The following is a 20,952-nucleotide window of genomic DNA, read 5'->3' as shown; positions in this document are numbered from 1 at the left end:
GAAAAGACTAAATACCAAGTTGAATTGAATAGGCTGTTTTTGTGCTGTATATTCCAAGTGAAGAAGTAGTGGTTTGAACGGTTGATTGACAGGTGAGCATAAGTAATACAATATTCCTTAACATAGCCATGAAATGGTCACCTGAGGAATGTAGGTTTCTGTGGTATATGAAACTTAATAGTCAACTTGGAGAAGTTGAGATATTCACAGCTTTTCATGTTCTTGCATGTGGTCACTATGATCACTTACTTCCTTCAGGCCTCTACATGATTTGACTGAAGTCCACTTCAGTGCAAATCAGGCATTACTAACGGTAGGATTAGACTTGATATCTTGCTGGTGTTTTTTTTTAAAACCACCAGTAATCTATGGCCTCTGGTTTCTGCTCAAAACTCCCTCTGGTGGCAAATGGACAACCAGCATTACAAAGTCAGAGCATTTAGTTTCTTCTGTTGGCATCTCATTTCAGACTTTTTTTTTGCTACATTATTTTAACCCATTGAAATAGGAATTGCTTAAATAAGCTATCCACAACTTTCCTGAAACATAGTTCTATATTCTGAATGGAGTGTCCTGCACAGACCTGACCAATTCCAAATGTCTACTTTCCAGCTTTCACTGGCGTTTAGGTTAAGAATACCACAGATGGAGCCCTGAAACTACAGATGTAAAAAAAAGGTGAGAGCAACAGGAATACAACATAATTATGATAATACATGACAAATACAAAGATTCCATTCCTTTCTGCAAAAAGCATCTGTTTTTATTCCACATGGTTTAAAATGACATCCTTCATAACCTCAAGAACTCAAACTTCTTTATAGTCCACTATGTAATTTTGAAGTATAGTTGCTGCTGTAATTAGGTAACCGTCCAGGACAATTTGCACTCAGCAATCTCATAATTATCAAATAATGTGTTTATTTATTTTAGTGATGTTATTTAAAAATAAATATTGATCACTATGAAGAATCTTCTTGCTAAGTATATGATTTGGATATGACCATAAGAGGTACAGTTAGTAAGTTTACAGATGACACCAAAATTGGACAGCGAAGAGGGTTACCGCAGATTACAGCAGGATCTGGACCAGATGGGCCAATGGGCTGAGAAGTGGCAGATGGAGTTTAATTTAGCTAAATGTAAGGTGCTGCATTTTGGGAAAGCAAATCTTAGCAGGACTTATACACTTAAGATTAGATTAGATTCCCTACAGTGTGGAAACAGGCCCTTCGGCCCAACAAGTCCACACCGACCCGCCGAAGCGTAACCCACCCAGACCCATTCTCCTACATTTACCCCTTCACCTAACACTATGGGCAATTTAGCATGGCCAATTCACCTGACCTGCACATTTTTGGATTGTGGGAGGAAACCGGAGCACCCGGAGGAAACCCACGCAGACACGGGAAGAATGTGGAAACTCCACACAGAGTGTCACCTGAGGCGGGAATGGTAAGGTCCTCAGGAGTGTTGCTGATTGAAGACACCTTGGAGTGCAGGTTCATAGCTCCTTGAAAGTGGAGTCGCAGGTAGAATGGATAGTGAAGAAGGCGTTTGGTATGCTTTTCTTTATTGGTCAGAGTATTGAGTACAGGAGTTGGGAGGTCATGTTGCGGCTGTACAGGACATTGGTTAGGCCACTTTTGGAATATCGTGTGCAATTCTGGTCTCCTTCCTATGGGAAAGATGTTGTGAAACTTGAAAGGATTCAGAAAAGACTTACAAGGATGTTGCCAGGGTTGGAGGATTTGAACTTTAGGGAGAGGCTAAACAGTCTGTGGCTGTTTTCCCTGGAGCGCCAGAGGCTGAGGGGTGGCCTTATAGAGGTTTACAAAATAATGAGGGGCATGGATAGGAAAAATAGATCAAGTCTTTTCCCTGGGGTGGGGGAGCCCAGAACTAGAGGGCATAGGTTTAGGGTGAGAGGGGAAAGATATAAAAGACACCTAAGGGACAACTTTTTCACACAATGGGTATAAGTGTATGGAATGAGCTGCCAGAGGAAGTGGTGAAGACTAGTGCACAATTGCAATATTTAAAAGGCATTTGGATGGGTATATGAATAGGAAGGATTTGGAGGGATATGGGCCAAGTGCTGGCAAGTGGGACTAGATTGGGTTGGAATGACTAGTCGGCATGGACGAGTTGGATTGAAGGGTCTGTTCCCGTGCTGTACATCTCTAAGACTCTATGACTGTTAGTAGCGTTATAGATATTTTTAGGTTTTTCTCAGAAGGAAATGGGGCCTTGGGTAAAATGTATACAAAGAATGGTTCCTAATTGGCTTGAACAAGATGTCTGCCCCCATTTGAGGAGAATGTCTACCTCCGAGGAGCAGCCAATCAATTAAATATCCATCAATTCTCTGGTCCTGGCATTGCCACAAGGAGCAGTAGCTACCAGCCGCTGCGGAGGCTGTAACTTATCCCCACCAACGACTGTCAAAGCCAGTGCAGCACTATCACAGCAATATTAAAACAAACAAACTAATCACTGGGTTTTTCCTCGAAGGATAGAATGGAAAAGCAAACAAGGTATGCCAAACTAATGTACAACCCTGATTAGACTGCAATCACAATATGGCCAACAGTTCGTTTTGCCACATTGTAAAATGGATATTAAAACACAGAACAGAATGCAAAAAAGTTTAAAATTGTGATATTGGAATTGTAGTCTTGTAGGTTTCGTGAAAAGAACAACAATTTGGACTGCTTTTTCATGAAAGCTTAAGTATGAACCGTGAACTAACACAAGTATGAAGAAAAGTTTTAATAGAGCAAACACAGAGATAGTGAATAAAAATCAAAAGAATTGCAGATGCTGTAAATCAGAAACAAAAAGCAGAAATTGCTGTCAGACTTGCTGAGCTTTTCCAGCATCTGTGAAGAGAAATCAGAGTTAACAACTCAGGTCTGGTGACCCTTCCTCAGAACTTGTAACTTCTAATATATTCCTATGATCCACAATGCTGGACTTTTTTATTTCTTTTAATTTTCCCATGTGTTTTTTTCCTAAGAACTTGAACTGAAGAATCTATATCTAGGTACCTTGTACCCAAGATGGCACAGTAAGTGGTAACTCGTAAACTTTTCACTACTCATGTGAGCACGAGACAAGAATTGTTAATTCAATTCAGTTAAAGTACAAAATAAGCTGCTAATTTCTTCCTTTAATAACCAGATCCCAAGGGAACTGAATTGGTATTTTGTGACATATATGATGTTGCAGTTCTCATAGGAATAATTCAACATATTACACTCCAGGTCTTTTAATACACCCCACCATATATTAAACAAGTCTCAATACAGTTAGCTTCATGTTGCTTGGATTTAATTTTACTGGGGTTTACCTGAAGTTGATTTATGACACTTTGATGGCGTCTGTTGTCTATCACAGCAGAGTTTGTGTTAAATTTAATTTGTGACTACTAACATCTGTTCTCTTGCGTTTGCGCCAATCTGCTCACATATGATGTTCAGGTTTTCTATAAATATAGTTATTGAAGTTTGTTTAAACAGACCTGTTAAAACATCAAATTTAATTAAACACAATATATAAATGACATAGCTTCTATCTGAACACCTCTGGGAGTTTTGATATAATGTTCGCCAATCTCATAAACTAAAGTTCCTGTTCTGAATTCCAACACACTTAAATTGAACTCAAACCTGCACCCTTTCCGGTCCATAATCTTAACTAATATCTATAGTTTGAATCTATTGAAAATTGAATAAAGACTCTCAGTTGAAATATTGATTTATCTTCCTCTTCCAGATACTGACTGATCTTGTGTTTTCCAGCAGTATTAATTTAAAGATTTCCTTTCAAACTAAAGCCAATTCTCCACCACAGAAACACTCCATTGTTTATTTTGGCCTTAATTCAATAGCCATAAATTAAATAGGAAATGGTTTGAAAGGACAATAGCATAATAATGAACAATTTTTAAAAATTTTAACCAATTTTACATATTACTTTCATAACTTTACAAATGTACAATGATGCAATAAGATTACCAAATTATTGACTACATACTAACAGAATAAAAAATAAAGCAAGTTGCCATAGTCCCAGGGCAATAGGCTCCTCTCTCATTAAAAAAAAAGAGAACTGGTGGTGATTTTGACCGGAGGTTGAAAAGGCAGGAGATTCATGGTAACCTCAGCCAGCACAGGATCTGAACCCACAGAGTGGTGTCACCTTATGGTATAAGCCAGTTGTCTAGCCAACTGAGCTAACCAACCCCTTCACGGTATGTAAGATGTTTATTTGGGGGTGGACATGGAGAATCAAGGCATATGAGGATAAGAAGAAGAGCTATAGTTTACTTGCACCTTTCCTCTCAACATCAGTGTGTCCTTCTTTCTATGTTGGTGGGCTAGAGGGAGTTTTTGTTAGAAGGGTTTCCACAAAAGGAATCTGGAATCTAAAAGAGCAAGTTTAGACAGACAAGTAGTATGGTGCCCCAGTCCTGAAGGGCTGCGTGGTGTGTTGAGGAGGGTTTCTGCCTAAGGGACCAGCTCTCTCCTGCTTTGCTGACTTATCTTGAAACCTTTCAGCAGCCACAGACCATTAATTGGTCAGGTCTCTGCTCCTAGTTGTGCCACAAGGAGCAGTGACTTGCTGGGATTGCAAACCTCTCTCATACTGATTGCCAATGATGCCAGATGCAAAGGAAGTATAAGGGAAGGTATTTCCAGGGCTTGGCTGGCAGGCCCCAACAAAAGGGATTGAGAAACACACTGTGGAGGCTCAGGTGCAAGGGATGAGGAAAGACCTTCTGGAAAGCTTTTCATGGGGAAATAGGTTCTGTAGACGTTGTGCCCCACAATCAGAGCAGCCAGCAGTGCAAACAGCGCAAGCTGCACATGTGACATGGGCCTCTCCTACTGCAGGTTAAATCCCAGCAGCAGTAGGAGAAAGCCCTTGGCTGGCCATTAGTTGACCACTTGAGGGCCTCAATTGGCCCACATGTAGACAGGCCACATGTTGCTTTCTGTGCCACTGGTAAAATTGCAACGGGGCAGATGGATAAATGCAAGCAACAGCTTGGTGCCAAATTTTATGGCCTCCCCACCCACCATCCTGATCCTGGGGAGCCTTAAATTCCTGCTCAATGCACTTCAGAAACAAAGGTCTCCTATTCCCTCCAGCTAAGGATTACATATACACACACACACTTGAGCTACCTCTAGTGTATGAATTTACAACAAGAATATTAGCCATCTTCAACCTCAAACCACACTCTACATCCAGGTAGTCTACAATACTAGTAATGGTTAGAGCATCTCGCCTGCCTTAAAGCAAATCAAAGTGGCTACAGACTCTGACTAATTCCAAACAGACCACCTACATTGCAGTTAACTCAAAAAGACCTCCAGTTTCAACACTGGACTCTTTAGTCACCAGTGACTCAGAGGACTTATGATCAAGTCATGCTCAGTGTGATTGACAATAGTATACAGACATGCTATAGACAATAGACAATAGGTGCAGGAGTAGGCCATTCTGCCCTTCGAGCCTGCATCACTATTCAATATGATCATGGCTAATCATCCTTAATCAGTATCCTGTTCCTGCCTTTCTCCATTACCCTTGATTCCACTATCCTTGAGAGCTCTATCCAACTCTTTCTTATATGAATGCAGAGACTGGGCCTCCACTGCCCTCTGGGGCAGAGCATTCCACACAGCCAACACTCTCTGGGTGAAGAAGTTTCTCCTCATCTCTGTCCTAAATGGTCTACCCCATATTTTGGAGCTGTGTCCTCTGGTTCAACACTCACCCATCAGCGGAAACATGTTTCCTGCCTCCACAGTGTGTAATCCTTTAATAATCTTATATGTCTCAATCAGATCCCCTCTCAGTCTTCTAAACTCAAAGGCCAGTCGCTCCAGTCTTTCAGTGTAAGGTTATCCCGCCATTCCAGGAATTGACCACGTGAACCCACGCTGAACTCCCTCAATAGCCAGAATGTCTTTCCTCAAAGTTGGAGACCAGAACTGCACACAGTACTCCAGGTGTGGTCACACCAGGGCCCTGTACAGCTGCAGAAGAACCTCTTTGCTTCTATACTCAATCCCTCTTGTTATAAAGGCCAGCATGCTATTAGCCTTCTTCACTACCTGCTGTACCTGCATACTTACCTTCATTGACTGGTGTACAAGAACACCCATATCTCTCTGCACTGCCCCTTTACCTAAATTGATTCCATTTAGGTAGTAATCTGCCTTCCTGTTCTTGCCACCAAAGTGGATAACCATACATTTATCCACATCAAACTGCATCTGCCGTGCATCTGACCACTCACCTAACTTGTCCAGGTCACCCTGTAATCTCCTAACATCATCACATTTCACCCTGCCACCCAGCTTAGTATCATCAGCAAATTTGCTAATGTTATTACTAATACAATCTTCTATATTATTAACATATATTCTAAAAAGCTGCAGTCCCAGTACTAATCCCTGCGGTACCCCACTGGTCACTGCCTGCCATTCCAAAATGGAGTCGTTTATCACTACTCTTTGTTTCCTATCAGCCAACCAACTTTCAATCCAAGTTAGTACTTTGCCCCCAATACCATGCGCCCTAATTTTGCTCACTAACCTCCTATGTGGGTCTTTATCAAAAGCTTTCTGAAAGTCCAGGTACACTACATCTACTGGATCTCCCTCATCCATCTTTGGTCTTAACCATCCTCAAAAAATTCCAGAAGATTAGTCAAGCATGATTTCCCCTTCATAAATCCATGCTGACTCTGACCCTATCCTGTTACTACTATCCAGATGTGTCGTAATTTCATCCTTTATAATAGACTCCAGCATCTTTCCCACCACTGCGGTCAGACTAACTGGTCTATAATTTCCTGCTTTCTCTTGCTCCTTTCTTATAAAGTGCTACAACATTAGACACCCTCCAATCCGCAGGAACTGATCCTGAATCTATCGAACTCTGGAAAATAATCAACAACGCATCCACGATTTCTTGAGCCACCTCCTTCAGTACCCTGGGATGTAGACCATCAGGCCCAGGGACTTATCAACCTTCAGACCTAACAGTCTCTCCAACACCAATTCCTGGCAAATATAAATTCCCTTCAGTTCAGGTCCTTCAGCCACTATTACCTCAGGGAGATTGCTTGTGTCTTCCCCAGTGAACATAGAGCTGAAGTACGAATTCAATTCTTCTGCCATTTCTTTGTTCCCTGTAATATATTCCCCTGTTTCTGTCTTCAAGGGCCCAATTTTAGTCTTAACCATTTTTTTGCCATTCACATACCTAAAAAAGCTTTTACTATCCTCCTTTATATTATTGAGGTAAAAACAATGACTGCAGATGCTGGAAAGCAAATACTGGATTAGTGGTGCTGGAAGAGCACAGCAATTCAGGCAGCATCCAACGAGCAGCGAAATCGACGTTTCGGGCAAAAGCCCTTCATCAGGAATAAAGGCAGTGAGCCTGAAGCATGGAGAGATAAGCTAGAGGAGGGTGGGGGTGGGGAGAGAGTAGCATAGCGTACAATGGGTGAGTGGGGGAGGAGATGAAGGTGATAGGTCAAGGAGGAGAGGGTGGAGTGGATAGGTGGAAAAGGAGATAGGCAGGTCGGACCAGTCCGGACAAGTCAAGGAGACAGTGTTGAGCTCCCCTTCCCCCACCTCATCCTAGTTTCAAGCTTCCAGCTCAGCACTGTCTCCTTGACTTGTCCGGACTGGTCCGACCTGCCTATCTCCTTTTCCACCTATCCACTCCACCCTCTCCTCCTTGACCTATCACCTTCATCTCCTCCCCCACTCACCCATTGTACGCTATGCTACTCTCTCCCCACCCCCACCCTCCTCTAGCTTATCTCTCCATGCTTCAGGCTCACTGCCTTTATTCCTGATGAAGGGCTTTTGCCCGAAACGTCGATTTCGCTGCTCGTTGGATGCTGCCTGAATTGCTGTGCTCTTCCAGCACCACTAATCCTTTATATTATTGGCCAGTTTACCTTCGTAACTCATTTTTTCTCTGTGTATTTCCTTCTTAGTAATCCTCTGTTGCTCTTTAAAAGCTTCCCAGTCCTCCATTTTCCCACTTATCTTTGCTATGTTATACTTTTTCTCTTTTAACTTTATATGTTTCTTAACTTCCCTCGTCAGCCTCAGCCACCCATGCCTCCTAAGATGCTAGCAGTGCTTTGTAAAGAAATCTTATTATTATTTATAATATGGTGCAATTAAGTTAGGTTTTTCAGAAAGGATTGGTTTAGTTATATTCATCAGCAGAATTTCATGTTGAATGAGCTTTTGAGATAAATTTAACAAATTAGTCAAGTCAGCATCTGTATCCTTTAGAAATTATGACATCAGCAAAGCAGCATAAATTCTCCAATGGTAGTAGTGATGTTAGCCCAGTAAAATGGATGAGAAACAAACAAACTGCCTCATTTTAAAAAGAATGATTGTGTAGCTGCTGAATGTAATTGTGTTTTTGTGAAGAATTCTGGGTAAGGATTAGGTTTAGGTTTAGGTTGTGCTCATTAGGACAGAGATAATTTGTTTTCATATGAAGTACGCAGCAGGACAAATCCTACCCAGCCAACTACAGCCCTATCAATCTACTCTCAAATCATTAGTAAAGTGATGGAAGATATCAACAACAGTGCTATCATACAGCACCTGCTTGGCAATAAATTGCTCAATGATGCCCAGTTTGGGTACCACCAGGGCCACTCAGCTCCTGACTTCACGACAGCCTTGATTCAGACATGGACAAAAGTGCTGAATTCCAGGAGTGAGGCAAGAGAGAGTAACAGCATTTGACAGAAGGCTACATTTGACCAAGCGTGGTATCAAAGTGCCTTAGCAAAACTGGAATCAATGTGTATCATAGGGCAAACACTCTGCTGGTTGGATTCATACCAGGCACATAGGAACATGTCTGTGTTGAAGGCCATCATCTCAGCTCCAGGGCATCCCTGCAGGAGTCAGTCAGGAAAGTATCCTCGGTTCAACTGTCTTCAGCTGCTTCATCAATGACCATCCCTCAATCATAAGTTCAGAACGTGGGATATTTGCTGATAATTACACAATGTTCAATACTATTTGCAATTCTTCCATTACTGAAGCAGACCATGATCAAATGCAACAAGATCTAGAGAATATGCAGGCTCGGGCTAACTATTAGCAAGTAACATTAGTGCCACAAATGCCAGGTAATAACCAATAGACAATCTAACCATTGCCTCTTGACATTCAATGGGGTTACTATCAGTGAATTCCCCACTATCAACATCCTTGGGGTGAGCATTGATCAGAAACTCAAGGGGACTCACCACATAAACACAGTGACTACAAGGCAAGAGCCAGTCTAGGAACTCAGCGAGTAATTTATCTCCTTACTCCCTCAAGCCTAATTGCCATCAACAAGGATCAAGTCAGGAGTGCGATCGAATACTCCCCATTTGCCTGGATGGGTGCAGTTCCAACAACACACAATATGCTTGACACCATCTAGGACAAAGCAGTTAACTTTATTGGCATCCTATCCACAAATACCCACTCCCTCCATCACCAATACTCAATAGTACATACTGCTGCTATCTACAAGATGCACTGCAAAGAAAAAAACACAACTATCCTCAGGCAGAACCTTCCAAATCCACAATTACTTCCAACTAGAAGGACAGGGCAGCAGATATATGGGAACACCACCAGCACCTGCATGTTCTCCTCCAATCCATTCACCACCCTGACTTGGATATATATCGCCATTCCTTCACTGTCCCAGCGTCAAAATCCTGGAATTTCCTCCTTAAGGCATTTTGGTCAACCTATAGCACATGGACTGCAGCGATTTAAGAAGGCAGCTCACTACTACTTTCTCAACAGCAACCAGGGACAGGCATTAAATGCTGACCAGCAAGTGACATTCATGTCCCACAGGTCAATTAGAAAAGTGGCAATTGCAAACTTTCATCCAAAACAGTTTAATTTGTTCTCTCATTTTAGAAATAAAATCCTGCAAACATTTCCATTTGACTCTTCAAGGTTACAACACAACCTCTGGATACACCTTCATATTCACCTCTTGGACTTCCACTCATTTTAGGCACTACCTTCTCAAGGATAGTTAAGAATGGACAATAAATGCTGAGTGAGCCAACAAACCCACATCCCATGAATGAATTTAAAGAAAAAGGGAACGGATTGAAAATGGAAACATTTATCTGGATTTCAGTGTAAAACTCATGTACGCTGAGACACTGGTGTGCTGCACACACCCCTACCACTTGACACACCACATTAGAGCCCAAACATGCTGCATTAATCACCCTGCTCTCCATTCCTCAGGCATATACTGCACTACCTTATGCAAGCTGTTTTTATCACACACAAAGCTATTGCTATTTTTTAAAACGAAATAATGAAATTAAAAAGCACATTTGGTTCACTTTTCCATCTGATCATCAGTTCTGTATTAGCAACACGTTTCTTTCTTCAGTGGAATTCCCTCCACTAATTTGCTTTCTTCTTGTGTTGGCCTCAAGTACAAATCCATTGGCAACTGTTGAACTATGGCACCTTATGGCATGTGACCCTTATTTCTGGTTCAATGATGAATGTCAGCAGATCCAGCTGTGGGTGAAACCACAACAAAGCCCAATTTTTACAAAAGTTACTGATGGGCTGATATTGTTGGCTAGGCCAGTATTTATGGTTCATCCTTAGGTGCCCTCGAGAAGGTGGTGAGCTGCTTTCTTGAACCGCTGCAGTCCATTTGCTGTAGGGACACCTATAATGCCATTAACATGAAGTTTCAGGATTTTGAACCAGTGCAGTGACACTGAAGAAACAATGTATTTCCAAGTCAGGATGATGAGTTCTCTCCTGAGGTTTGCAACAGGTACCTCTTCCCACAGGAAAGGCAAGTCAGGATTGGCATGTGTAGCAAAGTTTCTCTTCATTAATCTTAAAAAGGTGCTGTGGCCAATTATGACACCTTTACCATCTGAGAACAATTGAGCATCGGAGTGGCATAACAATAATTTCAGGTCTGCTTGCTCTGGCATAAATTTTCAGTAGCACTGGCAGAAATTGTAATGAGATATATTTGTGCGATTGTTACACGTTTTGAAATAAAATTTGAATCAAAGTGTATCTCTTTTGCAGAAATGCATTCTTTTTCAATTGCCCCACTTGTGATAATGGTACAATGCAGTCACATGCTACACTTTAGAAATCAGGCCCTCCATGGGCAGGAATATGTTAAGGAATTGATTTATATTGGCAAATATACAGAAATAATACATTGAATCACGAATAGATGGCTCTGAGCCAATCAAAAGCAAGTCCCGATTCCCAGAGAACTTCCTCCTCATTTATAATGATGGATTGTTTTCCTTCGGTTATACAAACATTCTTAAATATACTATATTTTTCTTTCAATTTGCTCTCCTGCTCTGTTGAGGGCACTACCTTTGCCATATGTGCAAAGTATCTTTCAGCATCATTCTTCATAACGAGTGTGAATGGGCATTGCTGATCTACTCAACCTTCAACAGCATCGTTGCCAGGTTTGTTCCCGATTGCTACAACATCACATTTCCACCAGGAATTATTTGATTTTAAGGCAACCCTAATTAAAGAAAGACATAATTTATTAACCTCCTCCAAACTAACTTTCGATGATGCCAGATAGAATACCATTTTACAAGGCAGAAGCAGCAGCATCTATCCACTGATGAGTTGGTGATAACTCCGATCCCCACAGGATTTTACATTCATGAAGCTGATAACTACCTGTAGTCAGTTCTTCCATCTCTCTCAGCGTTGACCACATGCCCACAAGGACTGCTGGGTAATCAGAGGGCCACCTGCTCTTCAGTCTCAGTGCATCACTGGGAGAAGAAATTATCACTATGACTGCACCCGGGTACTAGCAGCACAAATGGAGGAGGCCCTGACACCCAGCTAAATGGGTCTTGCCAGTGGCATTCAGATAAGCCCTGGAGAGACTCAAGGACTTGTTTCCAGTTGACTGATCGCCAACATTTATTGACTACCTCTAGATGCCCTTGAAAAGGTGACAGTGAGCTGCCTTGTTGAACCACTGCAGTCCATGTGCTGTAGATCGACCCACAAATGCCCTTAGGAGAGGGCATTGCAGGAATTTGACCCAGTGCCAGTGAAGGAACAGTGATATATTTCCAAGTCAAGATGGTGACTGGATGCAGACGGTGGTTTCCCAAGCATTGGCTGTCCTTGTCCTTCTAGATGGAAGTGGTTGTGGGTTTGCAAAGTGCTGTCTAAGGATGTTTGGGGAATTTCTGCAGTGCACCTTGTAGATAGTACACACTGCTGCCATTGAGCATTGGTGGTGGAAGGAGTGGATGTTTGTGGAAGTGATGGTAATCAATTGACTGCTTTGTCTTGGGATGGTGTCTAGCTTATTGAGTTTTGTTGGAGCTTGTGCCTTGCAGATAGTAGACAGGCATTGGGGAGTCAGGTGGTCAGTTACTCACTGCACAATTCCTAGCCTCTGATGTGCTCTTGTAGTCATTGTATTTACATGGCATTTATATGTCATTCATAAGCATGGGCGTCATGGAGGGGGAGCGACAACTTTTGCAGCTTTGCTTCCTCTATAGGGTCGTGCAATAGTTTGCAAAATAGACAATAGGTGCAGGAGTAGGCCATTCTGCCCTTTGAGCCAGCACCACCATTCTTTATGATCATGGCTGATCATTCTCAATCAGCACCCTGTTCCTGCCTTATCCCCATAACCCTTGATTCCAGTATTCTTAAAATCAGGATAGCCAGTTCCAAGCCTGGAGAATATTTGGTTGTGTTGGTGACAGCACCCACAATCTGGTCATAACAAAACAGCCTCCATGAGATGAGCTGCTTAAGTGACCTTTAGTTGGTCTAAAGATAGGGGTCATCCAACACTTTCCTTGCTGCTGATAAAATGGCTCCCTCCAATCATTAATTGTCCTACCCACTCCCAATGTCAGCATTGCCCTGCCCACCCCTCTCCCCACATCCCAGGGACACTGATTAATTCAGGGCCATGAATGTGGGAACCAACCTATAACTGAACCTAGGACTTTCATAGATCCGAGCGGAATTTTATTCGGGTATGAACCAAGTGGGCTAATGTGAAAAGTATAGCAGAACTCAGAAGGCCTATCTCAATGTTGGGGGTATCTAAATGCATCCTTTATACAGGCAAGTGTCCAGGCATGTTTCTCACTGGACAGGGGTGAGTTGCCAATTAAGGGAGATTCTTGTTTGTTAAACGCACGTCAGCGTAACACATCTCATTAATATTCAGCTTTCTAGCTTGACAAATGCTTTCAACAAACCGGATGTCAAGATTTCTTGATATGAAAGTCAGAGTGGGTGCCATAAGACCACAAGCTATAGGAGCAGAATTAGGTCATCCAGCCCACCGAGTCTGCTCCACCAGTCAATCATGGCTAATACATTTCTAAACCCCATTCTCCTGTCTTCTCTCCATAACCTTTTTTTAAAATGTCCTTACTAATCAAAAATCTCTACCTTAAATACGCTTGACGACTTGGCCTCTGCGGCCTTATGTAGTTTTAAGATCCATGGATTCACCACACTCAGGCTGAGGAAATTCCTCCTCATCTCAGTTCTACCGGGTCATCCCTTCATTCGAAGGCTGTGCCCTTGGGTCCTAGTGTCTCCTACTGTCTTCTCCAAACAACTCTATCCAGGCCTATCAGTATGTTTCAATGAGATCCCCCTTCATCCAGTACAGATCCAGAGTCATCAACCAGTCCTCATATGACAAGTCCTGGGATCATTCTTGTAAACTTCCTCTGAATCCCTTTCAAGGCCAGCACATCCTTCCTCGATATAGGCCCCAAACTCCTCAGTAGTACATCCCTGCTCTTGTATGCTAACCATCTTGAAATGACATTGCATTTGCCTTGCTAATTGCCAGTTGAACCTACATGTCAACCTTTAGAGAATCCTGAACTAGGATTTCCAAATCCTTTTGTGTTTCAGAATTATAGTCTCCACCTCTATTCTTCCCACCAAAGTGCACAACATCACACTTTCCCAGATTTTATTCCATCTACCACTTCTTTGATCACTGTCCTAGTCTGTCTAAGTCCTGTGCATTTTCTCAACACTACCTACCTTTGTGTTATCTGGAAGCTTCACAATAGTTGCCCTCAGTTCCCTCATTAATGTAGAATGTGAATAGTTGTGGTCCGAACACTGACTCCTGCAACGTTCCACTTATCACTGGCTGCCATCATAAAAGGACCACTTTATCCACACTCTACCTTCTGCCAAATCAGTCAATCCTTTATCAGTTGTCAATACCTTGTCCATAAACATCATGGGCCCCTTATTTACCTGGTGATTTCAGCTCACTAGTCATATGCCCACCCACATCCATGTTCACAGGCATTGACTTCCAACATGTCAGCCTCCAAGAATCCTCATGATAATCTCTGATCCACTAAGAGGATGCATCTGCACTTCACTCCTGCACCTCAGGCTACACTGGCAACTCTCATTGTAATGCTGCTGCAAGGACTCTGTGCTCAGGGCCATGCACCCAGCTCACAGACTGGACTGGGCTGTTCACTTGCTGTCTTAACGCTCATGCTCTCTGACCCTACCTAGCTTCTCACAGCAACTCCACTTGGTATTGCTTTGCTTTTTTGCACTTTACCTCCTCCACTAGACATATCAGGCTCACCTTACTTCTACCTTGCGGTCTCACAGAGATATAAAGCCAGGATGTGTGATGTGGTCATTAATAATCCTCAGTCATGTCAAAAGAGATAAACATCAGTCAAGGGACCAGGCACATTATATCAAGGGATCCCTCCAGCATCAGTCAGGGGCTTAGGATGGTCAGAGACAAGAAGTTGTCTGCATAAGGGATAAGGAGCTAAAAGGTAAGTAGCTCACCAACTGTCTTGACTCTTTCTGCCCCATTGAGGTCTGCTTTCTTTCTGGAAGAGAGATGCTTGTTTTAACAGAGATAAAGGTTTGGCACAACTGTTCCTCTTGGGTCAGGTGAGGAGGGCATACAAAGTTAGCAAGGTTTGGAATAGGATAAAAGCACGTGAGGAAAGATGTCTCAGACAACAGTGAGTGTGGTAGAACTTGAGCCTTTAGTGTGATGTTGCTACAGTAACAGAAATAGTGTGAGTGTCAAGTACTAGAGAGAAGATGGTGGTATTTACAGGCAATAGACAATAGGTGCAGGAGTAGGCCATTCTGCCCTTCGAGCCTGCATCACCATTCAATATGATCATGGTTAATCATCCTTAAATCAGTATCCTGTTCCTGCCTTATCTCCATAACCCTTGATTCCACCATCCTTGAGAGCTCTATCCAACTCTTTCTTATATGAATGCAGAGACTGGGCCTCCACTGCCCTCTGGGGCAGAGCATTCCACACAGCCACCACTCTCTGGGTGAAGAAGTTTCTCCTCATCTCTGTCCTAAATGGTCTACCCCATATTTTGAAGCTGTGTCCTCTGGTTCAACACTCACCCATCAGCGGAAACATGTTTCCTGCCTCCAGAGAGTGTGCAATCCTTTAATAATCTTATATGTCTCAATCAGATCCCCTCTCAGTCTTCTAAACTCAAGGATATACAAGCCCAGTCACTCCAGTCTTTCAGCATAAGGTAGTCCCACCATTCCAAGAATTGACCTCGTGAACCTACGCTGCACTCCCTCAATAGCCAGAGTGTCTTTCCTCAAATTTGGAGACCAGAACTGCACACAGTACTCCAGGTGTGGTCACACCAGGGCCCTGTACAGCTGCAGAAGAACATCTTTGCTTCTATACTCAATCCCTCTTGTTATGAAGGCCAGCATGCTATTAGCCTTCTTCACTACCTGCTGTACCTGCATACTTACCTTCATTGACTGGTGTACAAGAACACCCAGATCTCTCTGCACTGCCCCTTTACCTAAATTGATTCCATTTAGGTAGTAATCTGCCTTCCTGTTCTTGCCACCAAAGTGGATAACCACACATTTATCCACATTAAACTGCATCTGTCATGCATCTGACCACTCACCTAACCTGTCCAGGTCACCCTGTAATCTCCTAGCATCCTCCTCACATTTCACCCTGCAGGGCAGAGAAGGACATTGACCTTAACATTGTTGACAGACAACCAAGATCACACTGAGCTGGCTAATAACTTCAGGCCAAAGTGGTGTGGTCTGGTGTCATGGACTCCTCTATGGTCCTGGGGCCGAAGGATTCATATGTACGCAAAGCCTATAAGATCCTGCCCACAGAGCAACACATCAATTTCCCCTTGTCTACCATGTTCAGGACAAATGTCAGGAATTGAGCAGGGCAGCTCTGGACTGACAGTGCTTGTCGGGGTGCACAATGGACTTTTATAAAGATGGTGTAGGATCAACCATGCCAATTTTTGGCGGATATCCAGTCAGAAGCCAATTTTTTTAGGAATGGTGTGAGATAAGATGGGGATAGAATCAGAACAGAGGAGCAGGGTAGATAGTCAATAAGATGTATTTGGCAAGATACAGTGAGGAACCTTGCTATGCATCACAGTGACAAATCCTCCAAAACTTTGATGCAACTTCCACTTAGCCAATAAAAAAAATGTAAGATTCAGCCCTTTGTCACTCAGCATGTGCATTTTACAATTAAACCATTTAAAGCTCCTCATCTTCAACTAGCATACTCAGAGACAAATATATAATTCGAAAGGAACTTTCTTCAGCTTGACAGTTTTTCTGTCTCACTGATTAATTCCCAACAAGAGCGAATGTTTGGACTATTTTTTAGTATTTACATACACTGGTAAATAGTAAGAATAAATATGGCAATATATTACATCACTTTGGCATGCAAGTGCACTTCTAATTCAACAAGTTTATAAAAGGCTGTTTGCATACTAAATCTGGACATAGGGACTGATTTCTAAAAGGATTTTTAATCAAAAATAAAAATATTTGCTATATGAAATATGTCAGGATATATCTGCCAAAAATGTTATGAAGGCAATCTCATGGTTCATGACATCTTGTAACACTTTGCCACTATGCATTATTCTTCAATGTGTTGCATCTCAAGACTATTGGCTATATCATACTAATCTATGTTTTATCCTGTCTCTCATCTCTGTTATTCTGTTCTAAAAGTAAAGTTAACGAGTGACTTATCCTGTGTATGTAACATAATGCAGCCTGGGTATTAACTTTTGTACGTATTATGATTCCAGCTGAGGGTAATACTGAACAAGTCAAATTCCAGAGTGAAACCTAGCTTGATAGAATAAAGGTTTTATCATTGCAACTTGATTACTGTGGTAGTCTCTTGTAAATATTTAAGTAATTGACCATCAATGTACTTTTAACAAAAGGACATAAGTTTATAATGCAAAAGAAAAAGAGCATGAAAACAAAGTTATGTTTATTTTTAAAAAGACGTTATCATAAACAGCAAAAAGAAATATTCAACTTCCATTTCCTAGCAATATTCTTTACAGATATGGAATCCTGGTGAAGTGTCACTACTAGCTTCACTTTACAATTTCTTACTGAATTGATAAGATCACAAGTGTTGCAATTTGATGTGATTCTCTCCATTACTGTGTCTCCCCAAGACACACAACCACACAGGCTAACTCACTGACTTTTCTCACTGAAGTCTAAGAAAAAGAATTAGACATCGACTTGCTTCAAGCCGCTAAGTAGCACAATTGCTGATATGGAACTTTTCTTCTGAACCATAACCTGCATCTGGTATTTAGCCTTCTCTTCTTTAGATCATAAAAGCTTAGGTCAATTATCTCAACAGGTAGCTTGACTTAGTCTGATTAACTCAAATGATTTCTTCAAAACATTTAGCTCATTGTTCCAAATAACCTTCTGATCCCTTCACCAAATGAAACCAAAAGCCCATTTAACTGTACTTTCAAATGCAAATTTCCAAATGATTAAAAAAAGTTAGAAACCTTCATCATCACCAAGACATAATGCACCAAGTCTACACGTTCTTCTGTCTCTGTGACGCACTTCACTGTACGATAGCCTATCAATAATACATTCCATCCCCATTTCACTCACTGCAACCTCTGCCTGATAGTCTTTCCATTATATGCTTGGCTGTTTTTATCATATCTCTAACACGCTCCAGCTTTCTGTTATCCTGTTTTTCTGAAGGTTTCAGCTTGTGCAGTACTGTATGCAACATATTTTGACCTGTTAACTCCTAAACATATATTAACCAACATGTTTTCATAGTCCCGTACACTAATGCTTTTCCTGAATATAACAGATTCCAGGATCTGTATTTTCTTCTATATAATACACTCCTACATATTGGGTTACTATGCTATTTCCCAGTGATGATAGCACAATATTCTTAGTCTTCATGTAGATATCTGTGTTACTGAGACTGATACAGGAAGGTAAAAAAATGCAAAATAACAATGTGATCCTCAGTCTATGACTTGCCAAAAGATTGCTTACATAGCTTATGCTGTCATGGTGACTAAATTACAAACTACATGCAATTCTTTGAGCTTTAAAACTGCAGAAATATTCAATTGAACTAATCCATCTTTTAATTCATGTTATGGATAGAATGCATCACAATTATTCATTCTAGGATAAGTGCCTCCATTTACTACAATCAACCATGCTATAACAAAGAAATGTCTTCATTTGTGTTTTATTCAGTCAACCTAACTATGAGAAGATCATTTTCATATCATATGGTTCATCCCAGCTATGTGCTTACACCACCACACATGATGTCATAAAACACTTAAATTTATTGCAGATGATATGATATATTAGGCATGCAATATAAATATTTACAGGTAAAGATTTATACCTGTCTATGAAGGTGGGACAAGGTAGGGGATATGTTATCTTTGGCTAACTCAGCTATTCATAAGGAAATAGATGGCAGTTGGAAAATTCAAGGCTCCATTTATCTTCCATTGCCACAAGAACATGGAGGAAATAATCTCCTACAATTAATACATATTTTATGCCTTCTTGTAACTTTCTATTCTATCTGTGGGAAAGTAATTTTGCACCCAAACCAAACTTTATCCCTGGTCATCCAGTCTGCATCTATAATTTAAAGAGTTCCTAATATTTATAAAATAAGAATCTTCTGAGAATACCTGCAAGGTCCTAATCTGATTTATCCAGAGAATGAACTGTTGAAGTCAAGGACCTTAGAGAATGATTATAAGATAGTGGTTTAAATGAAGAGTTTAGATGGTCTGTACTGTGACTATGGGATATGCGAGAACATTTATAAATCAGTAATCGAACTGAATAGTTCAATAGTTTATATGGAGAATAATGGACCTTAAAAAGTAATAATAAGATCGTCATCTAATTGAGGAGTTTGTTTGGTTTGTATTGCAAATGTGAACTCTGCATTAATAAAGCGGCAATCTAATTAAAGGGTTCACATCTCTGTTTTGGGGATAAGGGATTTGGACATTTGAAATGGAGTGACAAAATGTAATGTAAACCAAGGGTTGGCGTGGCTTTTAGCGAAAATAAGAGAAAACTGAATAATTATAAAGCGGTAAACTAGTTGAATAATTAAGATCACATGGTTGTTTATGGAAGAGCACTCTGCATCTTAGATTTGAATCAAAGATAAATCATTGTCTTGAAATGATTCCAGTTTCATTTATATGCTCATCATCTATATAAACAATTAAGGAGCGAATATAGGAGGAATGGTTAGTAATTTTACAGATGACACCAAAATTGGCAGTTTCTTGGATAGTGAAGGTGGTTATCTAAAAGTACGATGGGATCTTGATCAACTGAGCCAGTGGGCCAAGGAATGTCAGGTGGAGTTTAATTCAGATAAATGCGACGTGTTAATTAATCTTTATACGACACCTTATAAGCATGATGGAAAATGTAGATCTCGGTTTCTTTTATGCCAGCTGAGATTTGCTGTGGACATTGACAGCTAGACCACACTTTAATCTCACTCTAACAACATTCACATTCAGATTAAAACATGTAACATAATCACTGTGAACATAAAGTTATAATCAAATTTTAGCTAGATGAAATAAAAGCACATTGACATCATTATTGTATAGCAATTCTATGAGTAACTATTATGTGATGGTCTGCTTCTTAGCGGTGAATGATTCTGAAAACATCTTCACTCTCTATCCAGTGAGTAATTTCATCCCACTGTTCAACTAACGAGTTCAGTTTTGTAAAGCCAAATTATATCAGATATTCGTTCTTCAATCAGCACTGGTAACTAAATTCTATGGGAATACTTTCCCCATTTTATATTTTGCATTCTTTCCCACAAATTCATCCCATTTTAAAATTATAGATACTACAAAATGGATTCAAGTTATCTATTTTCACTTTATTTTTCAGTTAATGGCTGTTGGATACTAAAGCCAAGGTTGAATGGCCAACCATTGATGCTAATGATTAATAATATTTATGATAAAATTAGTTCAATGACTTATAATCTACAGCTAATTACTGTAAAGCACAATGAGTATATTGGGTTACGTTTTGTGAAACCCTGCACCATGTTTGAGGTTTTGTCTACAATCCTAGTATAATCAGATAGTTAATGTTCAATTCGCAATGGCAAATAATTTTAATGGGGATATTTTTCTGCTGTATATCTTAATATCACAGCATCAGAAGGATCACTGAGAGCACCGTAAAGTAGTTTAGAATGGCTTGAAGATATGGAAGTGCTATATAAATTGATTTTTCCCTTCTAACTACTCAAAAATTTCAGCAACTATGCTCCACTATCAGATGCCATGCCATCTGTTCTTATAATATTTTGAAATGAGAGGCCACATGGCAATACCATAATAACCCCCTGAAAATATCACGTTACTATTCCTCCCCAAAAAGAGTGCCATGTTTCCCTTCTTCTACCTGTAATGTT

General features: G+C 40.9%; 1 protein-coding gene across 6 annotated transcripts in view; it reads right to left on the bottom strand.

Annotated features, from left to right (window-relative positions):
- Positions 1-20,952, bottom strand: part of dennd2b (DENN domain containing 2B) — a 462,540-nt gene that overhangs the window by 440,579 nt on the left and 1,009 nt on the right. The window lies entirely within an intron of this gene.

This window comes from Chiloscyllium punctatum, chromosome 22 (genome assembly GCF_047496795.1).
Source record: "Chiloscyllium punctatum isolate Juve2018m chromosome 22, sChiPun1.3, whole genome shotgun sequence".
Lineage (NCBI taxonomy): Eukaryota > Metazoa > Chordata > Chondrichthyes > Orectolobiformes > Hemiscylliidae > Chiloscyllium > Chiloscyllium punctatum.
The sequence above is the reverse complement of the archived record's forward strand: the minus strand, read 5'-3'. Positions and strand labels throughout refer to the sequence as shown.